Consider the following 22,895-nt stretch of genomic DNA (forward strand, 5'->3'; position numbering starts at 1 on the left):
TGGAGATTGAGGCACAGGGCTTTGGGAGCACAGTCAGTCCCTGCGTGACCAATAAAATCTGGGGGAGGGTATTTTTTAATCCTTCTGAAGCCTGAATACGTTATACTTTCCATGCTGCTCGGCTGTTGCAAAAACATACTCATTTGTTAAAAGAGAAATATCCAATGTGCAGGGGAGCTCTCCGTGGCCTGGGTACAAATCTGGGTAGGCTGGGGACGGCGGCGTTTCTGCGCAAACAGCCCTGGCCCCAGCTGCTCTCTGCCAGTTGCAGGCTCTGATGGCTCCAGGGCTGTCGATGTGACTGTGGCCACCAGGGCCTTATAATAAAAAAAGGGCCAGTTTTTCTTTCTGGCTGCACATCCTGATTCAGGGCTGCCTTGGCTGGCATAAGGGCATTTAGGGGAATGGAGGCCCCTGGCTGGTGCCCGCTGCAGCTGGAGATCTGTACGTGTCATGGGCTGGTGGGCAGACATAGGGGCATGAACGGGGACAGCTGGATCCCACCAGCTCTCAGTCCCCCCTTCACTGGAGGGAACTGCATACTGCCCCTCGTAAAACCCCTGCCTGTGCGTCCCTGGGGCATCTCACTTGGGCTCAAAAATGAATCGGTCACTACTGCCTCGCCGGCCGGTGCTCTGTTCTCCCGCCCGGCTGGCTGCTCTGTGATGAGTAAGTCCTGCCTTTAGTCTCTGTCTCTCTCAGGGGCCTCGATCAGGGAGCAGGGAGGACCTGTGCTTGTCTGCTTCCCAGCCCTCCACTCCCCAGGTAGAGAAGGCACCTGGAGGGAGGGTGCTGGCCTCACACCAGCATTTAAGTCCTGCTCTCCTGTTCAGTGGGGGAGGTACACAAATCAGCAAATCCCAGTGTGGCTGGAAAGGACCTGTGTGGAGGAAGCTCCGTGCTTCAGAAGTAGAGGAGGGAGGTTTACGCTACAGTAGGGGTTCTTCAGCTTTTTTGTTCCACAGACCCCTTTGCCAGTCAGGTGAAAACCGTGGATCTCTTACTAAGTCCACACTATCCTGTGTATTATTTAATAAATACATCCCAACTGCACCAACACATCCCCACAAGAATAATGTGTTTTTGCGTTTCGATTTAAGCTCATGGACCCCTTGTTAAGAATCCCTGTTCTACAGGGATGGGAAGTAGGTATTGAGGCTTTCCAGGGGAGGAGGTCTTTAATCTGGGTTTTGCTGGATCAATAGGAGTTTTCCAAGTAGACCAGGTGGAAAAAGGCATCTTGAGAAGAACAGAATTTATAGTGGAGGCAGAAAACAGGAACTGAGTATGGTTTAGGGTAGTAGGCTAGCCAGACAGAAGGCAGGGCTGAGGGGTCTCTGGTTACTGCTGTTGCTTGGGTCTTTTTCTGCCCTGCCCTGGCCTTTGGAGAGCAGTGCCAGGGATGGGCTGCCTGCCTGGCTAGGTCCAGGCCTATTTTTCTGGGCACTTTTCCAGCTCTCCTGGCCACTGGCTTGGAAGCCTATAGGTCAGTCCTATCCTGCCCCCACCAACTCCTGGCTCTGGAAGGCTGAGCTTTGGCTCTGGAATCACACAGCCCTGGGTTCGAGTCCCAGCCCCATCCTTGACTCACTTTTCTAGGCCTGCCCTGTGACTTGGCCCCAGGAGGTTGTCGAGAAGAATGAGAAGATAGTAAGATAAACACAACAGCTACCTTTTACCAAGCACTCATGAGCCCTGACAGCCCTCTGCTCACTACACGATCACCTCATTTAATCCTCACTGTGCCCGAGGAGCTACGTTTAGCACGTAGCGCAGTGCCTGGTGCTCTGCGCAGTGTCCCTCTTCCCATGTCTCCCGGAGCTCCAGAGAAGCTTCCGGGACTGTGGCTGAGTGTGCCCCCCGCCCCCCAGGCTCCCTGCCTCCCTCCTGAGCAGTGGAGGACAGGAGACTGAGGTGCTGAGCTGCCCCAGGACCGGGGGGGGGGGCTGGCTGCGGGGGAGCGACCCACGGTGACGAAGGCACTTGCGTGCACACACACGCAGCCCTCATCGGAGCCGGCAGGTCGAGGAGGCTTGAGCTCTTGCTCTGCTCTTGGGAAGAAGAGTGCCTGCTGGGCTCAGGGGAGGGCTGGTCAGTGAGGCCACTCTCTGGGCATCTCTCTCTCTGGCTCTCTCCATCTTACTCCCTCCGGAAACCTGAATGCACACACAGACGTAGCCACATCTATGACAGCACTTCCCGTTCTCCCACCTCACACGCACACACACTCACACGCATGCACACACGCGCTGCCTCGCCAGGAAGACTCCATGCCCCCTCTTGCTCCCCTCGTGTCTCTCAGCTCTGCCTCCAGCCCCTCAGCGGGAGGGGGGTGGGCGGGAGGAGGGATGGGCGCGCAAGGCCTGGTGATCTGTGACTGTAAGGCCTTCCCGGCTTACGCCCAGTGGCCTTGAGGACGGGAACCTGCCCTGGAGAGACTCACCTGCCTAAGAGAGGTTTGGCTCTTGCCGGGCTCCTGGGAAGTCCCCTCTAAACCCCTGGGGTGTCCTGCTTGATAAGGGTGTCTGTGTGCCTGGGGCCTTGGGCCCTGCCAGCCGGTCTATGCTAGTAACGGGATCCATGGTGGGGCCTTGGGCCGCTTGGTATTAGCTTGACCTCCGGAGGAGCTGGAGGCCGAGGCAAGCCGAGTGGGTGGTCCGCAGTGCTTGGAAACCCTGGGTTCCAAAGCTGGGGTGAGCGTCCCTGGTGGGCAGTACCCTGTGTGGCTTGCCGCACATTGTTAGGGTAGAAGTGAGCACCACCTGCATGCTTTTACGGGAAAGCACAACTGGAAGCTTGTGCCTGGAATGTTCCTGGACCCTGCCCTGTGCTCCTTTTCCCGTTGTTGATTTTAATCAGCTTTAGCTTTTTGCTGTAATAAACCATAAACGTGAATAGAATAGCTTGCTGAGTTCCATGAGCTCTTCTAGTGAGTTACTGACCCCGAGGGTGGTCCTGGGAACCTCCCAACTGCAGACACCCCAGTGGCTTCTGAGCAGAGGGGTGCCATGCTCTGCCTGAGGGTCCAATGTGATTGGCTGTTGGGTGATGGTCGAGTGGCACCTGCAGGGCTGGGGGAAGGAGGGATAGCCTGTGGCAGCTGCTGCTCTTTGTCCAGGAAAGAGACGGGGTGGCTGGCCCAGAGGGCTAGTGGGGGGTGGTGGTGAGAGGCTTCTGAACAGGTTTTGAAGGTAACACCATCAGTACTTGCTGGTGGATCAGAGGTGGGGTATGAGAGAAAGCGGGGGTCAGGGACAGCACCTAAGTTTCGAGTTGAGCAAAGGGAGGGAAGGGTTTTTCATTACGGAGACGGGGATGGCTTCAGGGGGAGCAGATACGAGGGCTGCTGGGGGGAGAGGGTAGTCGGGGGTTCAGTTTTGGATTTAAGCTGGAGATGCCTATTAGAAGGCTGCAAGGAAGTGTTGAGAAGGTGGTTGGATAGAATGAGCTGGAACTCCAGGCTGGGAAACACTCTTGGGAGCTGCCAGTGATGAGGCCAATTTAAGCCTTGAGACTGGATGGAGCAGTCTAGGGAGTGCGAGCAGGTAGGGAAGGGAAGGGGTCTGAGGACCGAGCCCTGGGACACTTCCACACTCAGAGCACATGGGGCTGAGGGGGCGCAGCAGAGTGCCGGAGGAGGGAACCCAGGAGAGTGTGTTCTGCCTAGGGGTGTGTGTGCTGCCCAGCTGTGTGGGTGCTGCCTATCTGAGTGGGTGCTGCCCAGCTGAGTGGGTGCTGCCCAGCTGTGCTGCCTAGCTGAGTGGGTGCTGCCCAGCTGTGTGGGTGCTGCCCAGCTGAGTGGGTGCTGCCCAGCTGAGCGCGTGCTGCCCCACTGTGCTGACCAGCTGTGTGGGTGTTGCCCAGCTGAGCAGGTGCTGCCCAGTTGTGTCGTGCTCAGCAATTGTCTGGAGACCCAACCTCTGGCTCAGCAGGGCTCCGTAAAATCGGCTTCTCTTAGGTACAAAACCCTCGGCTTCTGAATTGCACGGCGGCTGGTGCACTTTAAACTTGAGTAGGAAGAGACTCTCTGTGCATGTCTACTTGCTGGGGGCTTGCAGGGAAGACATGTTTCTCCCCTTCCTTTTTTCCTGCTCTTGCTGGATCTGTGTAAATCCCCAAAGGAGAAAGCTGACTAAATTCTGAGCAGGGAGGGGCAATAGACTTTGTAGTTGCTGCCTGGAAAGAGAGGTCTGCCACTTGGGACTAGGGCCAAATGAGGGTGTAAATTCCTTGAATCCCACGGTCCCCGTACCCCGCCCCATATCCAGCAGCCCCCGGTCAGTCAGCACAGAGAGCCGAGCCGGGGAGGGCGTCCTCAGAAGCTCCTGCCGCCCGTCTAGACCCGCTTAATCAGGCTCTGGGTCGGTTTTTTAAGATCTCCCTGGCCATTCTGCTGCCTCTAGCAGGGGTTCCCAACCTTCCCAGGCCTCAGAATTCCCTGGAGGATTTATTACAAAGCAGCCTGCTGGGCCCCACCACCAGAGTTTCTGATGGTTGAGTCTGAGGTCTGGCGGAAAATCTGCATTTCTAATGAGTTCCAGAGTTTCTGCTGGAGCTGCTGGTCCCCGGGTTGAGAATTAGGTGTCTGCAGGATGAAGATGGAGCCTGGGAGAGTATCTACCTCATTCAGATCTCACAGGACCCTTTGGGCTGCTTGCCCTCTCTCCCCCTCAATTTCCATTTCTATAAAATGGGTTTGTTTTGGGCATTCAAGTCTAATAATTTTTTTTTTATTTTTATTTTTTTATTTTTTATTGACTTTGTAATAATATTACATTGAAAATATATATGTGAGGTCCCATTCAACCCCACCCCCCCACCCCCCCTCTCCCCCCCCCCCAACAACACTCGTTCCCATCATCATGACACATCCATTGGATTTGGTAAGTACATCTTTGGGCACCTCTGCACCTCATATACATTGGTTCACATCATGGCCCATACTCTCCTCTATTCCATCAAGTGGGCCCTGTGAGGATTTACAATGTCCGGTGATTACCTCTGAAGCACCATCCAGGGCAGCTCCATGTCCCGAAGACGCCTCCACCTCTCATCTCTTCCTGCCTTTTCCCATACCCTTTGTCCATTATGTCCACTTTTCCCAATCCAATGCCACCTCTTCTATGTGGACATTGGATTGGTTGTGTCCATTGCACCTCTATGTCAAGAGGAGGCTCAGATTCCACCTGGATGCTGGATGCAATCCTCCCATTTTCAGTTGTAATCACTCTAGGCTCCATGGTGTGGTGGTTGTCCTTCTTCAACTCCATCTTAGCTGAGTGTGGTAAGTCCAATAAATCAGATTGTAGGTGCTGGAGTCTGTTGAGGCTCAGGATCTGGCTATCACATTGTCAGTCCAGAGATTCAAATCCCCTAAATATATCTTAAACCCCAACATTAACTGCACCTCCAGCACATTAGCATGAAAGTCTTATGAAGGGAGATCCCATCTGAGTCCAGATTCATCACACATAAACACCATTTCCAAAGAGGGGCCATCTGCCCTGGTAGTTAACCCCATCGGCCATGACCATAACTCCCATGGGTCTCTTTAGCCCTCAAAGGAACCAATATCTGGGGGTTGTATCTGCTTTATCTGTCTCTCTGACTCTGCTCAGTTGTGCATGAGGGCAAACCTTCTGCCAGCCTCCAGACTCTTTTTTAGAAACTCGTAGCCATATAAACTCATTTCTCCTTTCCATTTCCCCCTTACTTTAGGTCAAACAGCATTTTAAAGTCATGGTATTTTATGTAGACATGGATATTCTGCTGATCCGCATTGAACCTTCCGTATAAGGTCATTTTCCAGTTGCATCATCAGTTGGTAGTTGATAGTGGTCCCTCGTTGCCAGGGAGGCTCATCCCCGGGTGTCATGTCCCGCGCTGGGGGGAAGGCATTGCATTTACATGCTGAGTTTGGCTTCGAGCAAGTCTAATAATTTAACCTGCGAGGAGCTTAGCACAGAACCTGGCGTGTCTAAGTGCCCACTGAGCATGGGTAGCCATTGCTGTCATCACGTGTCCAGGGCTGTGCTTGAGGGAGCTGAATATTGGTGGTCACAAACATGAGACCGTTTTATTTTCCTCCCACCATCACCTTAGCATGCACTTGGCTGAATCTCTTTCTGACCATTAACCACATCCTGGGCAGACCTCACAGCTTCCCAAAGACTTTCAAGAACACAAAGTTGCAGTTTCAGCCTCTCATCTGGCATCCGGGGTCAGGCTCACTGCCTGCCCTGTCCCCGGGGAGAGCGGTGGGCCCTGGGGCGGGAGGGGTGTGGCTGCTCCTGTCGCCCCCACTCTCCTTCTCAGGTGTGCTGAGCCCAGGAGGTGGTTAGGACAGCAGAAAGGGACACGTGTCCCCTGTCTGTCTGCGGCTGCCGTGGTCCTCTCGGGACTCACACTGGCTGGCAGTTAAGGCCTTCTGTGAGCAGGTGTCCCAGGGTGGCTCTCTCATGAGGTGCCTGAGTGAGCTCCTTGGGGTGCCCTGTAGGGGTGTTTCTACTGCATTTTAAAAAATTAATCTTTTTTATTTCGGAATATTTAAAAATTACAGAAAAGTTGCAGAGGTAGTACTGAGCTGCTGTGTATTCCTCACCCAGTTCCCCAGTCGGACCATCTTTTGTGACTATGGTACCATTGTCAAAACCAAGAAACCAACGTCGGTACATTGCATTAGCTAAACTCCAGACTTCGTTCGTATTTCACTAGTTCTCCAGTAATGTCCTCTTTTTGTCACTCGAAACTTAAGTGTCCCAAATGGTTTTCCCCATTGCTCCATCTTTGCAGGGAGCAGCTGTGGGCACAGGGGCTGAGGGTGGGCTCCGTGCTGGGCTCCAAGCTTCCTCCCACATGACCACTCCTCCCACCAAACGCTTCCAAGTTATCGCCCCATTTCACAGATGGGGACATCAAGGCCGACTCCAGGCTGGGAACTGGTCAAGCCACCCTCCTGCACCCGGTTCTCTTCCTTCCCAGCTCTGTGCTCAATCCTCTGGGTGTCAGAGGACAAAGCCCAGGGGTGCCCTTTAGCCATCGCCGCCTGCCCCCTCCCCCTACAGCCCCCAGACCCAGGGTACAGAGAGTCTGGGCCTCCAGGCCCGCCTGATTAGATGGCAGTCAGGGGATGTCACGTGATGGGGGGTGAGATCTGAATTTTGGAAAAGACCAGATTCAGACACAGAGGGCTTAAAAAATAATAGCTAAAAACCTCCTCTCAAGTTGATGAGCTGCTAGAGATCTGGAAAAAAAAGCAGACATTAAATTAAAGGGTTGGGGAAGCAGACTTGGCTCAGCGGATAGGGCGTCCGTCTACCACATGGGAGGTCTGTAGTTCAAACCTTGGGCCTCCTTGACCCGTGTGGAGCTGGCCCATGCGCAGTGCTGATGCGCGCAAGGAGTGCCCTGCCATGCAGGGGTGTCCCCTGTGTAGGGGAGCCCCACGCGCAAGGATTGCGCCCTGGAAGGAGAGCTGCCCAGCGCGAAACGAAGTGCAGCCTGCCCAAAAATGGCATTGCACCCACGGAGAGCCGACACAACAAGATGATGCAACCAAAAGAAACATAGATTCCCAGGGCCGCTGATAAGGATAGAAGCAGGATGAAGAGCACACGGTGAATGGACACAGAGAGCAGACAGCTGGGGAGGTGAGGGAGGAGCGGGGGAAAGGGAAGAGAAATAAAATTTAAAAAAAAATCTTAAAAAAAAAATCAAAGGGTTGTGCGTTCTACCTGCATCTAGACCATCTTTCTTTCTCTTCTTCCCTTCCTTCCCCCGCCCCCACCAGCTGTAACCCCTGGGGTCCCAGCATAGGCAGAGAGCTCCAGGACGCCCCTGCTCCGAGGGGCTGACCTGAGCCCCTCCCCGGCCCTCACCTCCCCACCTGCCCGGGCAGATGCTGACAGGCTCCCCTCCTGTGCCAGCTTGCCCCCCTCCTGAAGGGGGGCGGGTGGAGGACCAGAGCCCCTGGGCTGGGGGGTGGAGGGAAGTGCTGTAGGGAGGTCGAGCTTCCTTGCAATTCTTGACCAAGTATTTGAGGGGGGAAGTGCCCCCCCCTTGGTGGAAGTCAAGCCTTGAGGGGAGGGACCAGGGCGGGCGCAAGCTGGTAGGCATTTTCTGGCAGGGAAATCAGGATTTTCAGGTGTGGATGGCAGGAACACCCCAGCCCACCCCGACCCCGGGCCGTGTTTAAGTGAATGGCTGGGGGCCTCCTACATGGCTGGGGGGGTGTAGACACCCCGAGAGCGGGAAACCATCTGGCCTCCCTCTCTGTTCTCGTGGGGACTCCACCCCCCTCGCCTTCTGCTGTCTGGGCTTCTCTCCCCCAGCCCACCCGGCAGACTGAGGGTGCCGGCTCGTGGGGGTCCTGGGCCCACTTCGCAGTCTGAGTGGTCTGGCTTGGGTCAGGTGCCCACTCCTGGTCCAGTCAACTGTGGCCATTGACAGAGCTCGTCCCTGGGGAAGCCGGTGGGGGGAGTGGCAGGTGGGAGTGGGGCGCCTCCTGGAGAAGGGGGGTTGTAGCTGGGCTGGCACCCTGGCCCGGCCGGCCACAGGAGGCACGGCCGCAGGGACTGTGCCCTTGAGCAGGGTGTTAGGAAACAAGCAGGAGCCCCCCTGTCAGAAAGGGAAGAGGGGGCAGGCTCTGCGGCAGGCACGGAGGGACCTGTGCAGGCAGGGAGCGCAGGGCCTGCCCGCCCCAGGTGGTGGCTTGGCTTCCGCTCTTGAACAAAGACGCCTGTCCTCGGAAAGGCCACGTGCAAGCGACAGTCCTTAGGTTCATTTGCTTATCCTCTTCCCACTGGGCTCTCAGCCCCACGAGGGTAGGCGGCCCGCTTTGGTCACTGTGGGGGGTCCCGGTGCCCAGAACACCGCCTGTCCATACACGGTGCTCAGTTCATGCGTAGGTAGTGAAGGAATGAAGGTAACAGGGGATGGAAGTCTCCCATCAGAAGGAAGTCTATTCAAGAAGTGATTGTCTGGTGGCGGACTTGGCCCAGTGGTTAGGGCGTCCGTCTACCACATGGGAGGTCCACGGTTCAAACCCCAGGCCTCTTGACCCGTGTGCAGCTGGCCCATGTGCAGTGCTAATGTGTTCAAGGAGTGCCCTGCCACGCAGGGGTGTTCCCTGCATAGGGGAGCCCCACGCGCAAGGAGTGCGCCCCTTAATGAGAGCTGCCCAGCGCGAAAGTTCAGCCTGCCCAGGGTGGTGCCACACACATGGAGAGCTGATGCAGCAAGATGATGCAACAAAAAGAGACACAGATTCCTGGTGCCGCTGACAAGAATACAAGTGGACACAGAAGAACACACAGTGAATGGACACAGAGAGCATTCAACGGGGGGGGGGGGGGGAGGGAGGGAATGGGAAAGAAAAAAATCTTAAAAAAAAAAGTTATTACAAATGTAATCATCATTAACAATGAAAGTCCGTTCTCTCACACTCAGTCTGTGCTGGCTGTGCAGAGCTGTGCACACACTGTCTAATCTGAGCCTCACAATGACCCTCCCAGGAGGTGTGGTGCTGTCACCTTTTACAGACGAGGGCTGAGACCCGTAGAGGCACAGTGACCTGCCTGGGGCCATGGAGCAGGTAAAGAGCAAAGCTGGGACTTGGGCCCCAGTTATCAGACTCCAGGTTCATGCCCAGAGCCACCCCCTGCTGTCCTACTGTGTGCCGGGCCCTGTGCTGGGGGGGTGGCAATGAGGATCCACTGTCCTGCCCTGAGGCGCCCACGGCGAGTCAGGGAGATGGACAGACAAACAGCGAGTGATAAAAGGTGTTGGTGTCTGGGTGATTCCTGCCTCTGGACCTCACCTACAGACAGGGAAACTGAGGCCCGGACTGGGGCCTGCGTCCTCCAGGAGGAAGGAGCCAGGTGAATGGGGGCAGGTCAGAGGTTCTGGGTGGGCTCAACGGTGTTTGTGCACTGAGGGTGCTGGGGTGAGGGCTGGGACCCCAGGCTGCTGTCGGGGCCCGTGGTGGGCTTGGGCAGGTGTGACGCCATCCGTGGGCTCCAGGGGCTTACCTGGGCGGTGGGGTAGGTGGAGGGGAGAGATGGGAAGAAAGAGCTTCTCCTTGAATTCAGGTCATGTTGACAAGAGGTCATGACAGGTGGTTGAAAAGAAAAATTCAGAAAGCCGCAGCAACGGCAACCCCAACCCAGCAAAACACCCACCAACGTGGGGTTTGATCCGCACTGGAGACCACGAGCTTCTAAAAGACGAATGTCATGAAGTCTTCACCTTGCTGGAAGAGAAGAGGGGCTGGGGTCCAGAGCTGGGCAGACGTCACAGGTGGGGCTGCAGGGTGCCCTGCTCTCGTCTCCTCCCCTGTCTCCTCCTGCCCTCCCGGGAGGGCTCCTGACACAGGCCACTGGGACTGTGAGGGGTCAGGCGATGGCGGTGGCCCTTGGGCTGGTCTTGGCTGCCTGGGGAATGGCCTGATTTTCCCAAAGCCCCTGCAACTTCCAGAATGAAAACCCCCAAGAGCAGTGACCTTACCTGTTGCTCCCTGCTCACCCCAAGGTCAGCACAGTGACAAGCAAGTAGGGGAGGAACAAGTAAATGCAAAATCCACTTTCCCCCAACACTCATCCGCCTTTATATCCAGGGCAGGGGCTGTAGAGCTGAATTTACAGCGTCTCCTGACTCGCCCAGAGACTCACAGGCCTCGACCGGGACGGACGCCCAGAGCCCTTCTAGAGAATGAGAGCGAGGCCGAGGCGCGTCGGGGTGGGCTCTGGGCAAAGAGGCGTCCGGGGCTGAAACCCTAGCGCTGCCTTTCATTGTGTTTCCTGGTGGGTGATGTGCTTGACTTCCCTGGGCTGCAGTTTCCTTTTCTGTAAAATCCTACTTCAGAGGAAGTGTGTGAAGATGCGATGAGAAAATGCAGGTGGAGCCCAGCACGCAGCGGGGCCTGGGTAGGCAGGCGAGGAAAGATGATATTGTTATTATTACTGTAGCAGTTCATCCTCGCGGCTGCCTGTGGGGGAGGGACTCACTGTCTTGCTGGCTGCAGGTCCCTGGGTCTGCATACGCTCAGCACATAGTAGGTGCTCAGTGCACGGGGCTGCAGCACCGCAGATTCTGTTGTCAGGGACTTGGGGTCTCCTCTCCGTGGCTGGATTGAGCCTCTGGGCCTTTGCCTGGTGCTCCTCCAGTCAAATGTGACAAGTGACTCATGGGAGGACCCGTTTAGGGGGATTCGCAATCACTCTCTTTTCCCTTCAGCCCCGATCCATTTCATTATGGACTTTGGCGACTTAACGTGCCAACTTGTCTCTGGCAGAGCTGGCGGCAAAGTGACAGGGAGCCAAGGTCCCAGCGCCCTTTGCTCCGGCTTTTATCTGTCCAATTTCATGCGGCTGGAGCTCCGGCTGCCACTCGGCTGGAAAAACGTCCAAACCATATTAAATTGCTGGACGCGGCCGGGGACAGGACAACGCTTGTCACCCACTCCCGCCGGTCCTCCTGCCTCCCAGGCCGCGGCAGGCTCCCAGGGCCTGGCTGGCTTTCCCTGCACGTCTCCATAATCACACTCTTGGTGTTGCAAGTGATTTTCACGAGGGGTGAGGTGGAGGTGGCTGGTGCCTGCACCCCGAAACCGGAGCCGGTGATGGGGGCGCGCCCGGCCAGGAACAGCCCCAGGTAGAGAGCCCATCAGAGCAGATGCTTCGCAGCTGCCGCTGGGCTGGGTGACTTGTTTCCTCCTTTTAATTTGTATTAGTTGTTTTAAAGTATGAAAGTGATGCAAGCTCACTTTTAAAATTCCAGCGATGCGGAAGTGTGCAAAGCTTTGAAGTCTCTTGTTCCCTCAGCCCCAAACCTGCTTCCCAGATGAAACCCTGCAGCGCTTCATTATGATATGCTCGCTGAACTGGGCTCACCGGGACAAGCCCTTTGGATTTACGAGCTCAGTCGAGCCTCATGTCATTCTGCCATTATCCTTTTTTAAAGGATGGGTGAACCAGGCTCAGCATAGTGGGTGACAGACACTCAGAGCATTTTAGGTTGAATGTGTCCCCCAAAAGACATGTTCAAGTCCAGGCCTCCCCCCCCCCACCCCATGAAACATGGCTTTATTTGCAAATAGGGTCTTTAAAGGTGTGAGCAGTTAAGATGATAGGTCAAACTGGGTTCCTGTGGGCCCTGATCCAGTAAGACTGGGATCTTACAGAAGGAGGAGTTTGGACGCACGGACGGACGCAGGGGAGAAGGCCATGTGAAGACAGGCAGATCAACTGCAAACCCCGCAACACCAAGGGCTGCCGGCAAAGCTGGGGGAGGCAGGGAAGCGTCCCCTGTGGGTTTCAGAGGGAGCGTGGCCCTGCGGACACCTGGTTTGGACTTGCAGCCGCTAGAACCGAGACAATCCATCTGTGTTAAGTCATCCAGTTCGTGGTATTTTGCTATGGCAGCCCCAGCTAACGAAAACACCAGGTCTGTGTGACTCCAAAGGCACACCTTTTCCCTGCCCTGCCAACTCACGCCTAGTGTTTAGCATACATTTTTTCCTAAGTGCGTAATAACTGGTCATTCTTTTACAAAAACAGGTTCATACCCTATGTCCATTTTCAGCTTGCTTTTTGTTTTTGTTTTTATAAAATTTTAATTTTGAGATACTTTCGAACTTACAGGACAGTTACAAAAATGATACAAACCCACACAGGCAATTTCAGCATGCGTCTTCCCCTCCAGACACCCACATCCACCAAACATTTTTTAAACTTTTGTTACATTTGCCCTCTCTCTCTTTCTCTCTATCCATTTTTCTGAACAGTTGACTATAGATTGTATACATTATATTCCTTGAATATTTATTATTGCCATGTATCTATCCCAAGACCAAGAAGATTCACTTTGGTAACCACCTGAATTTCAGTTATCCAGTTCAAGAAATTTGACATTGCTATAAAGCTTACAGTCTGTATTTCTATTTTTCATAAATACCAATAACGGCCTTTTGAACCTTTTCACCTTCTTTGTTAGAGCCGTCCAGGATCATGTATTGAACTTAATTGTCTCTTTAGTTACTCTTTCTTTCTTTTCTTTTTATTGTGGAAACATATACATAACATAATTTTTTCCCATCTCAAAACCGCTCCCAAGCTTAGCGTTCAATGGGATCAATCAGTCGCAGTGTTGCAGTAAACTCACCACCTTCCATCGCTAAAGTGTTCCCATCTCCCCACACAGAAACTCCGGGCCCAGTTTGCATTAACTCCCCATTCTCAGTGCCCCTGCACCTGGTAACCCCTTCTAATTTCTGTCTTGATGGATTTGCATATTCTCTGCTAATTCTTTCAAATTACCATGGGGCTTCAATTTAACAGCCTAAATTGTAACAGTCTCATTTGCTTTGATACCAACTTCAATTGTATACACAAACTATGTCCCTATACCCCTGTGTCTCCTCACCTTTATGTAGTTCTTGCCACAAATTACAAGTTTATACATTATAAATCTCAAACCACTGATTTATCATTACATTTTATCCATTTGCCTTTTAGATCCTGAAGGAAGCAAAAAGTGGAGTTTCAAACCAAAAATACAATAGTACTGGCATTTATATTTACCCATGTTACCCTCACTAGAGCTCTTTATGTTTTTGTGGGGCTCAGAGCTAGGATCTATTTTCCTTTCCATTCAAACCGCAGAAATCTCGTTAGCATCTGTTGTAGGCTGATCTAGTGGTGACAAATTTCTTTAGCTTTTGTTTATCTGGGGATAGCTTAATCTCACCTCATTTTTGAAAGATGGTTTTGCCAGATATAGAATTCTGTCAGCACTCTAAATTTATCATTGCACTGCCTTCTTGCCTCCATGCTTTCTGATAAGAAATCAAGCACTCACTCTTATTGAGGCTTCTTTGTACGTGACATGTTGTTTCTCTCTTGCAGTTTTCTGGATTCTCTCTGTCTTTGGCGTTTGACATTTTGATTATAATATGCTGCAGCATGTGTCTTTTTGGGTTTATCTTATTTGGAATTCATTGAGTGTCTTGGATGTGTACATTAATGTCTTTCATTAAATTTGAGACATTTTCAGCCATTATTTATTTGAATATTCTCTCTGCCCCTTTCTCTCTTTCTTTTCCATCTGGGACTTCCACAATGTTTATATTGGGTCACTCTTTGGTACCCCAGAGTCCTCAGGCTCTGCTCACTTTTCTTCATTCTTTCTTTTTTCTGTTCTTTAGACTAGGTGATTTTAATGGCCTTATCTTCAAGTTCACTGATTCTTTCTTCTGCCAGCTCTAATCTGTTGTTGAGCCCCTCTAGGAAATTTTTAATTTCTACTACTGTGGTCTTCAGCTCTGTTTGGCTCCTCTTCATAATTTCTATCTCTCTATTGATATTCTCTTTGTGTTCACCTCTTGCTTTCCTGATTTATGTTAGTTCTTTGACCATATTTTCCTTTAGCTCTTTAAGCATATTTAGTTCCATTTTCAAAAAGTCTTTGTCTGATATATCCAAGGTCTGGTCTTCCTTGTTGATGGTTTCTAATGATTAATTTCCTCCTTTGCCTGGGCTATTACTTGTTGTTTCTTTGTATGTTTTGTAATATTTTGTTGAAATTTGTACAGCCTGTATCCATCTAGTGTTATGACAGTGCTTTCCTTGGATGCCAGGAGTTAACAAAAAAAAAAAAAAAAAAAAAAGGAGAAGGAAGAAAACCTTTCTTAATCTTTGCAGAGTGACCTATGTGAGCGCTCTCCTTCAGGGTTTATCTGTATAATGAGTTTGGAGAATAGCTCCAGGCCAAAGGGTAGGGGCCTGCCCGGTCCTTTCAGTGCATGCCTGTGGCCCTAGAAGTTCCCCTGGTAACCTGTCTCTTCACAGTCCAGGGCTCTGCATTGAATGTCCTACAGTCAGCACCCCCTCGCCCAGGGCAGCCACTTGACTATGCTTCCAGAGCACGCTGTAAGGAGAGCTCTGTGAACTGCCTTCTACATGCAGGGCAAGTCCTGGGATGGCAAGCCTGTAATGAGTGTCCTGGCACAGTCCCTCAGACTGCCACCAGACAGGATGGGCAGGCACACCTGCTCCCAGCATGTGCGTGAGGGTTGCTCTGCTCTCTCTGGAACCAGGATCAGGGCTCAGCACTGGGAACTTGGGCCAGCTCTGCACTGAGCGGGTGAGAAGATGGGAGAGGGGCCAGCCAGGGCAACATGAGATCCTACTGCTTTTAAGTAGCCTTTTACTTGATACAGTCTTTCTTCTGTTACTGCAATTGTTTAACTATTTTCTGGAGCCTTGAGAAAGATGCTTCTGCCAGTTCTTGCTGGTTGTTCAAAGCTTCTGCGGGGGGAAGACCCCTGAAGCAACTTATACTCTACCATCTTGAACAGGGTGACTGCAGCTTACATTTTCATTTGTGTATATTTCCCCATGTCACCCTGTTCCTTTTTTAGTGGCTGCCCAGCATCCTTTAGTCAGAAGCACCAACATTGGCTTAGCTGGTTTCTTTTAGGCAGATATTTGGGTTGATTTTGGGTTTTCTGCTACTTCTGGCAGTGTTGCAATGCACATACCTTCCCCTCCCCCATGAACTTTTTTCAAATGTTAATTTTGGTTATACAAGTGCTATATGCATATATTCTCTTCACATCCAATTTAAATAAAGGAAAATTTCCTCTGGGCTACTCTCCCCCACAACTTGCTTCCTCATTTCAATCCCCTCCCCATAGTAGCTATTGTTGTCAGGATGGCATGTAATCCTTATCAACACTTTCTCTGCATCTATATACAGATGTATGTATGAATGTTTGCTATTCATGTTATAAAACCCCCAAAAGTACCATGCAATATGCTTTTCTATGCATCTGGGTTTTTTCCCTCTATGACTTAATGGGCATCTTCCCATGTCAGTATGTATAGTAATCTCTTGGTTTTTCATGGTCCGTAGCATGGATGTGTCATATTTTTAAACACCATTTCCCTTTGATAACTATTTAGCTTCTTTCCTTTTTTTCTCTCTACATAAAATATTGCAACAAACATCCCTGTCTTGTTGTGTGCCCATGGAAACATTTCTCTAGTATCGATACCTAGTAGTGAAATTGCCAGGTTCACTCCAGGTCTTGTCTGGGGCCACAGGAGGCTGGGGAAGGCATGTGTTGCTGCAGACAACATCAGACAAGATGGGAGGGGACCTGGCTTTGGCTTACTAGCCCATTTTCCGTGGCTGCACTCTTGGACAGCTCCTGAAGATGCTGCCTACTCGAGGTAAAAGGTCCTGGCTATGCAACCATTTGGACATAATTGTCAGAATGACTTTGTGGGTTGCCCATAGGGGCAGCCCCACACACCGCTTGACTCCCTCCCTCTTCCATCTTGTACTGACTGGTGGCTGGACTGAACTCCAGACCATGAGTGAGCCCTAGGGACGGTTGAGGGAGAGGCACGGCAAATGGTTCCACTATCAGTTACTGATTGATACTGAGAGTGGACTCAATGTTGGGAGGGCTCCAGATGGGCAGAAAGTTGGGTGGCCAGGTCTCCTCTGACCTGGCTTCCTGACTTTGATCGCTCCTCCTATAATCCATCTACTCTGTCTTCTAAACCCAATCCGACACGACACACTCTTTCTTAAAACTCTTCAATGGCTCTCCATTTTCCTTAGGGTCAAACTCCTTCACCTGTTGTGCTAAGAGCTGCATGGATTGGCCTTGCCTGTCGGCCCTCCCTGCCTCATAGTCTGGGCTCCAGCTCTGCTAGACTTCTTTCTGTATCACACATAGGCCATTCTCTCTTCTTCAAGTCTTTGAACATATTGTTCTCTCAGCTTGGAACACCTTTCCTTCAACTTTCTACCTTACTCTCTCTCCCATTCTTTACCAGGAAGACTTGTACTTCCCTTTGGTTTGGAATTGAATACCCCTTCCACCAGGAAGCCTTCTGCTCTCCTGCTTGGAGCTCCCACAGCCCAGCATCATCTAGCTCCCTGGTAACTGTTTAATGATCTGTTTCACTCAGTGGATTCTGGGCCCTGTGAAAACAAGTTTCACACCCACTTTTTCATTACTATATCTCTACTCTGAACATGGTGTCAATAAATATGTGTGGAATTAACAAATGAGCCCCGTTCAAGAGACACAGGGTGTGGTGGAGATAGCTCAGCTTTGAAAACTAGGCAGACCTGGGTTTAGATCTTGCCTGCATAGTTTATTATCCCTTGGCAAGTTATATCACCTTTCTGAGCCTCTATTTCTCAAAGGCAAATAGAAATATTTTTGCCCACCTCCCTGTTCTTGTGAGAATGGTAGTGAAGGTGACAGTGTTTGGAGAACTCAAAAGCCTTATGCAAATGTTAAGCTTTATTTTTAAAGTAATAGGTCAATGAGAGTCAATATACAGAAATTGTTCTGACAAATTGAGGTCTTTGTTTTTCAGGTTGAAAATACACATACCTAAGGTTCAGGGAAGGGGGAAAAAAAAAGGGCAACATGTTGAGGTCTACAACCTGCCAAGGACTGTATTAAACAGGTTGCGTATTTTAATGTTTAAAAGGCTTCCGCAGCTTTCGTTAGATTTATTGTTAGGCATTTTATACCTGTTTTTTTCCTTCTGTAAATTGGATCTTATTTTCTTTTGCTGGTGCATTACTTATTAATTTTGTATCCAGCATTATATATTGATTTAGTAAGTAAAATTTCTTACAAAAAATTAACTTACTCATTTGCAGATTTTTCCACATAGACAGTCACATCATCTGCAAGTGACAATATTGTTTTTTCCTTTCTAATACTTAAATACCATTCATTTATTTTTCTTTCTAGACTTTCTAAAGTGACTGTGGCAGTTACCCGTGTCTTGGTCCTGATCCCACAGGAAAGGCTTTGAACATTGCTCCATGAAGTACAATGTTTGCTGTAGGTTTTTTGGTAGAAGCTCTTTATCTTGCTAAGGAAGTCCCATTCTATTCTTAGTTTGCAAAGGGTTTTATCAAGAAAGCATGTGGAATTTCGTTGTATTCACAATGGTTTTAATCTCTTAGTGTGATTTATTTACATGAATTAATTTTCTAATGTTAAACTAACCTTGCATTTCTGGGTCAACTCCAGTTGAGTAAAAAAATCTCAATTTTTCCTGGATTTTGTCTGCTAATATTAAGTTTAAGGCTTTCACATTTATGTTTTTGAGTGAATTTGGTTTGTAGTTTTCTATTTTCATGCTGTGCTTATTTGGTTTTGGTATCAAGGTTTTACTAATTTAACAAACTGGAAGTTCTTTTGAAAGATGGGATTTATTTCTCTTTGGAATGTTTGAGGAAGCATGCTACTAAACTATCTGGGTCTAGCATCTTCTTTGTGGGAAGATTTCTACTCAAGATTCAGCATCTTTAATCATTGTATGGTGATTCAGTTTTTTAAATTTCTTTTTGAGTCAGTCCGGTAAGGGGTAAGTTGTGTTTTTATAGAAATTTGTGTTTCATCTGTTTTAAAATTTATTCTCATAACGTTGTTTCTGGTATTTTATATTTATTTCCTGTACTTTCGCTGATATAACCTCTTTCCCATTGTTAAAACTTTGTGCCATTTCACTCTGTTAACTTTTTTTTTGTTTGTTTCAATCATGTTAACAACTTCTCTTTCGTAGTCTTTTCAAAGAGCCAAATTTTGGCATTGTTGATCTTCTCTACTGTATGTTTACTGGAATGCCTTTGTGCCTCAGTTTCCCTATCTATAAAAATATGAACAGTAACAGTGTGCATGCCCTATGCTTGCTGTGAATTGTGCCTAGCACGTAGTGCTCTCAGTAAGTATTTGCTCTCATTGCTATTGTTATTAGTAATTTCTCCTCTCCATTATTTCCTCCCTTATATTTATTTAGGTTTATCCTCCTCTTCTTTTTCTGACTTCTTAATTTGTACAATTAACTAATTCATTTTGAGCCCTTTTCTTTTCTAATGTAAACATTTAAAGCTTTGATCCTCTAAGTACCACATGTACTATACCCAATTTTTTTAATACTTTCTAGTGTCATTATTTTTCTATATATTTTAAAAATTTCCATTATTATTTCTATTTTTATCCTTGAATTGCTTATTAATATATGTTTAATTTCCAGGGACATTTTTCCTGATTTTGCTTTTGTTATTAATTTCTTATCTAATTGTTTTGCGATCTGAGACCATGTACCAATCCTTTGACATTTATGGAGCTGTTTTATGTCCTGGCCCATGGTCAAGACCTTGGTCTACTTAGTCTGTTTTCCTAGCGGTCATCCTCTCTGCCTTAAGGTACGTGCTTAATTTAACAAGATTAAAAGTTAATCATTATCTTTACACTCTTTCCAAACAATATAAGAGTCCTGGGATGTTTTATCTCCAATCACCTTCTCCCAGCTTATGTGGGGCTGTTGTCTGGTATTTTTGTCTTTGTTTATTTTAAGCCTCATAAATTAGATGTTATTGTTATGGTTTCATATAGTTAATGTAACTTTAGGTTAACCCAGGTAAGTGTAAGCATACTTTCTCACCATTCCTTTTTGTCACTCAGACCTTCTATTGGGACTCATTTTCCTTTTGTCTAAACCACATCTTTTAGAGGTAATCTTATCCTGATCTAGACTAATTTTCACTCCCCTGAAATACATTCTTTAGAATTTCTTTTGTTGGAAGTAGACTCTGCTTTTGTTTGTCTGAAAATGCCTTCATTTTCCCCTCCTTCAGTGATGGGTTTGCTGGTGTGTAGTAAAGTATTTAACCTTACCCCTAAGAAGACTGGCCTTGGCCCTAGGCTCTTGGGAGGTAATTTTTGTTTGCTTAAGGGCTGGGGTTAAGCAGATAGTCATATAATTTAGGATGAGGGATGGACATGCCAGAAAGGTCAACAATGTGAGTTCAGGAGGCTTTGGGTCAACAACTTCAATTGACCTGGCTTTGAGATCAGCCACATGGGCCATCTGTCGATCATGCCTGTGTAATGGAGCCCCACTAAAACTCTGGACACTGAAGCTTAGGGGAACCTCCCTGGCTGGCAATGCATCCTGCATGCACCGGTGGAGGAATGCATCCTGACCCCGTGAAGAGAGGAACATGGGCAGAGGACAATGGAAGTTCGGTATTCAGTACTTCTCCTGGACTCTGCCCTGTGTGTGTCTTCCCTTGGCTGAATTTGATCTGTAGCCTTTTCCTGAAATGGACGATAACCATGAGTATACAAGCTTTTAGTGGGTTCTATAAATCCTTCTAGCAAATGATTGCAACTGAAAATGGTTTTGGGAAACACCTTAACTTGCCGTTGGTGTCAGAAGCCTTCTATGTAGACAGCTAATTTCTCTTAGCACAATGAAAATAGCATTTCACTGTCTTCTTCTAGCTTCAATTATTGTGGTCAAGCAGTTAGCCATAAAGATTTATAACCCTTTTTTTTCCCTTAAATCTTTGTAAGCAATCTGACTTTTTCCTCTGGATGCTTCTAATATTCTCTTTCTCTCTCTCTTTTGGAATTCTGCAGTTTTACTGTGTGTGTTTCAGTGTGGATATATTTTTATTTATCCTGCAGGATAAATAAAAATTTGGTTTGGGGTTGAAATTTGTTGTGTTCCAATAATTCTGGATAATTTTCTTCAAATAGTTTTTCATTCTCATTATCTCTATTATCGCATTTTGAAACTGATTGGATTATATATTTGATCTTCTCAGTCATTCCCCATGTCTCTTAACCTTTTCATATTTTTCATCTCTTTGTTTTTTTGTACTGCATTCTTCAACAACATCTTTCAGTTCACTAATATTCTCTTCACCTGTTTTGTAACTGCTGTTTTACCTAGTTCTTTCTAAAATCTGCTTGGTCAGTCTTTTATAGCTTCATGTTTTTACCTGTATTTTCAAAGCTTCCATATCATTGTATAACACATATTAGACATAACTCCTTTATAACTCATGCCCAATAATTCCCATATCTGGAGTATTTGTGGGTCTGATTCTGTTGTCTGTAGATTCTGTGGGTGCTCACTCATGACACTTTATTTTCTTGTGTGTTCTGACTGTGAACTTCTATTCCTTAAAAGTTGGATTCTTTCAAAGAGTATCTGCATTTACTTGGGACCACTACCAACCCAGAATCACTTTTTATTAAATGTCCTACTTGAATTTGTTTGGGCCATATATATCACAGATTATAACCCTGAATCTACGTGAGAATGGACTATAGTTACAAGTTTTACAGAGTTCCCCTCCCATTTCCTAGGTTTGACATAAACGCTTCTTGTTGCTCTCTTTTGGCCATATATTTATTATTTATTTATTGGGGATGTAGTTCTTTGGGGTCTCATCTTTATGCAGGAGCCTCTTATTAGATCCATCACCTTTGATAGGTGGTAGATTTTTATCTTCCATTAAAGTCTTTAGGGTTTTCATAAAACCTTTGTGGGAAAAAATGAGTTTGGGTGCATGCTTCTTTTCCCTTAGGAATCCAGCTATCTCTTCATTTTGGACTCTTAGGATTTAGTAACTTTGTGCCAGTTTATTGATGCATTTGAAAAGATTAAACCTTTATCCAGTGTGTAGACTGTTTGCTTAGGGAAAGTTGTTTATGGTTCTGGTTTACTCCATGGCCAGAACAGAAGTCCAGGTGGGACATTGAGCTGGGCTTTGGAGAATTGGCAGGAATTTGTCAAGTAAAGAAAGGAGTGGAGAGAAAGTAGACTCTAGGAGAGAGAACAAGAGGAAGAAGACAGGCAAGAAACCACTCAGTGTTTTCTAGGAAAGGCAAATGAGTGAAGGTCTAGCCCATAGTAGATGCTTAATAAGCATTTGACTGATGGAGTGAATGGATTTGGCTTAAAGGCTTAGGTGTATGCTTAGAACTAAGGCTAAAGCAGTATATCAGGACCAGACCATGAGGGGCCTTGAGGGTATGACTAATGGGTTTGGACTTAAAACGTGGGGAAACTCAAACCTTCAGGAATAGGTGAAGAAAGGCCCTGCTGAGGAGACTGAGAAGGAGTGGCCACGAGGTAGCAGGACAATGTGGAGACCTTGCTGAGGGCCAGGGACTGAGGAGGGCTGTGCAGGGTTATTGTATGGAATCGGTCTTTTCCTGAATTGGGGAAATTGGGGTGGTAGTCTAAATAATTTAACGTAAAAGACATTAAACACATTTCTACTTTGAAACATGTTTGAAGACATTATGGTTTGGAGCACAGAAGTTTCATAGTATTAGAGATAAAATAAGACTTTGGTGCTTTCTTTAAGATATCACCTTTGGATTATGACTCATGAAACACATGTAAGCCACTCTCTTCTTTTAAGTATCATTTGGAGAAAAAGTGTTAAAAGCATAGCTCATGCCCCTGAGAAGGGATCTGAGACCCGTCCCGCCTTGTACTGAGGATGGGCCCTGGTGGACGTGGAAGAACTCCACATGTAGCAGGTATGGGTCTTGGTTCACAAATTCAGAAGAATAAAAGATGCAGCTCATTTTCTTCTTCCACAACACATCCCAACATATCTGCAACTCCGTTCTGCAGGGTGGTAGAAATAAGATATCAGTTGGTTCCTGTTCCCCCCTCCTTTCCTTAGAGTTGTATCTAATTCCCCAAAGCAATGTTTTACATCTTGGTATTTGTGAGAGCATCCCTTGCCTTCTCCTTGGCCATGGAGCCGTGTGGGAACTGGGCCTCATCTGCCTCAGGACTGCTACAAGCCAGCGCCCCCCACCCCAAGCAGAGATGCAGGGAATCATGTGTGATCACTGCTGGCCACGGCCCCCTGGCATGCATCCCTTTCTTGTCTGGGGTCTTTCCTCCCTTCCTGGGGGCCCATCAGGAAAGATTGCTCAGGACTCTTCTGCTCTCAGATCTCTCCCCGGTTTGGGGCACGGAGGTGGTTTCTTTCTTCTGGGCACAACTCCAGGGGCCAGGTAGGGAGGAAGCCTCCTGCTC

Source organism: Dasypus novemcinctus, chromosome 9 (genome assembly GCF_030445035.2).
Source record: "Dasypus novemcinctus isolate mDasNov1 chromosome 9, mDasNov1.1.hap2, whole genome shotgun sequence".
Classification (NCBI taxonomy): Eukaryota; Metazoa; Chordata; class Mammalia; order Cingulata; family Dasypodidae; genus Dasypus; species Dasypus novemcinctus.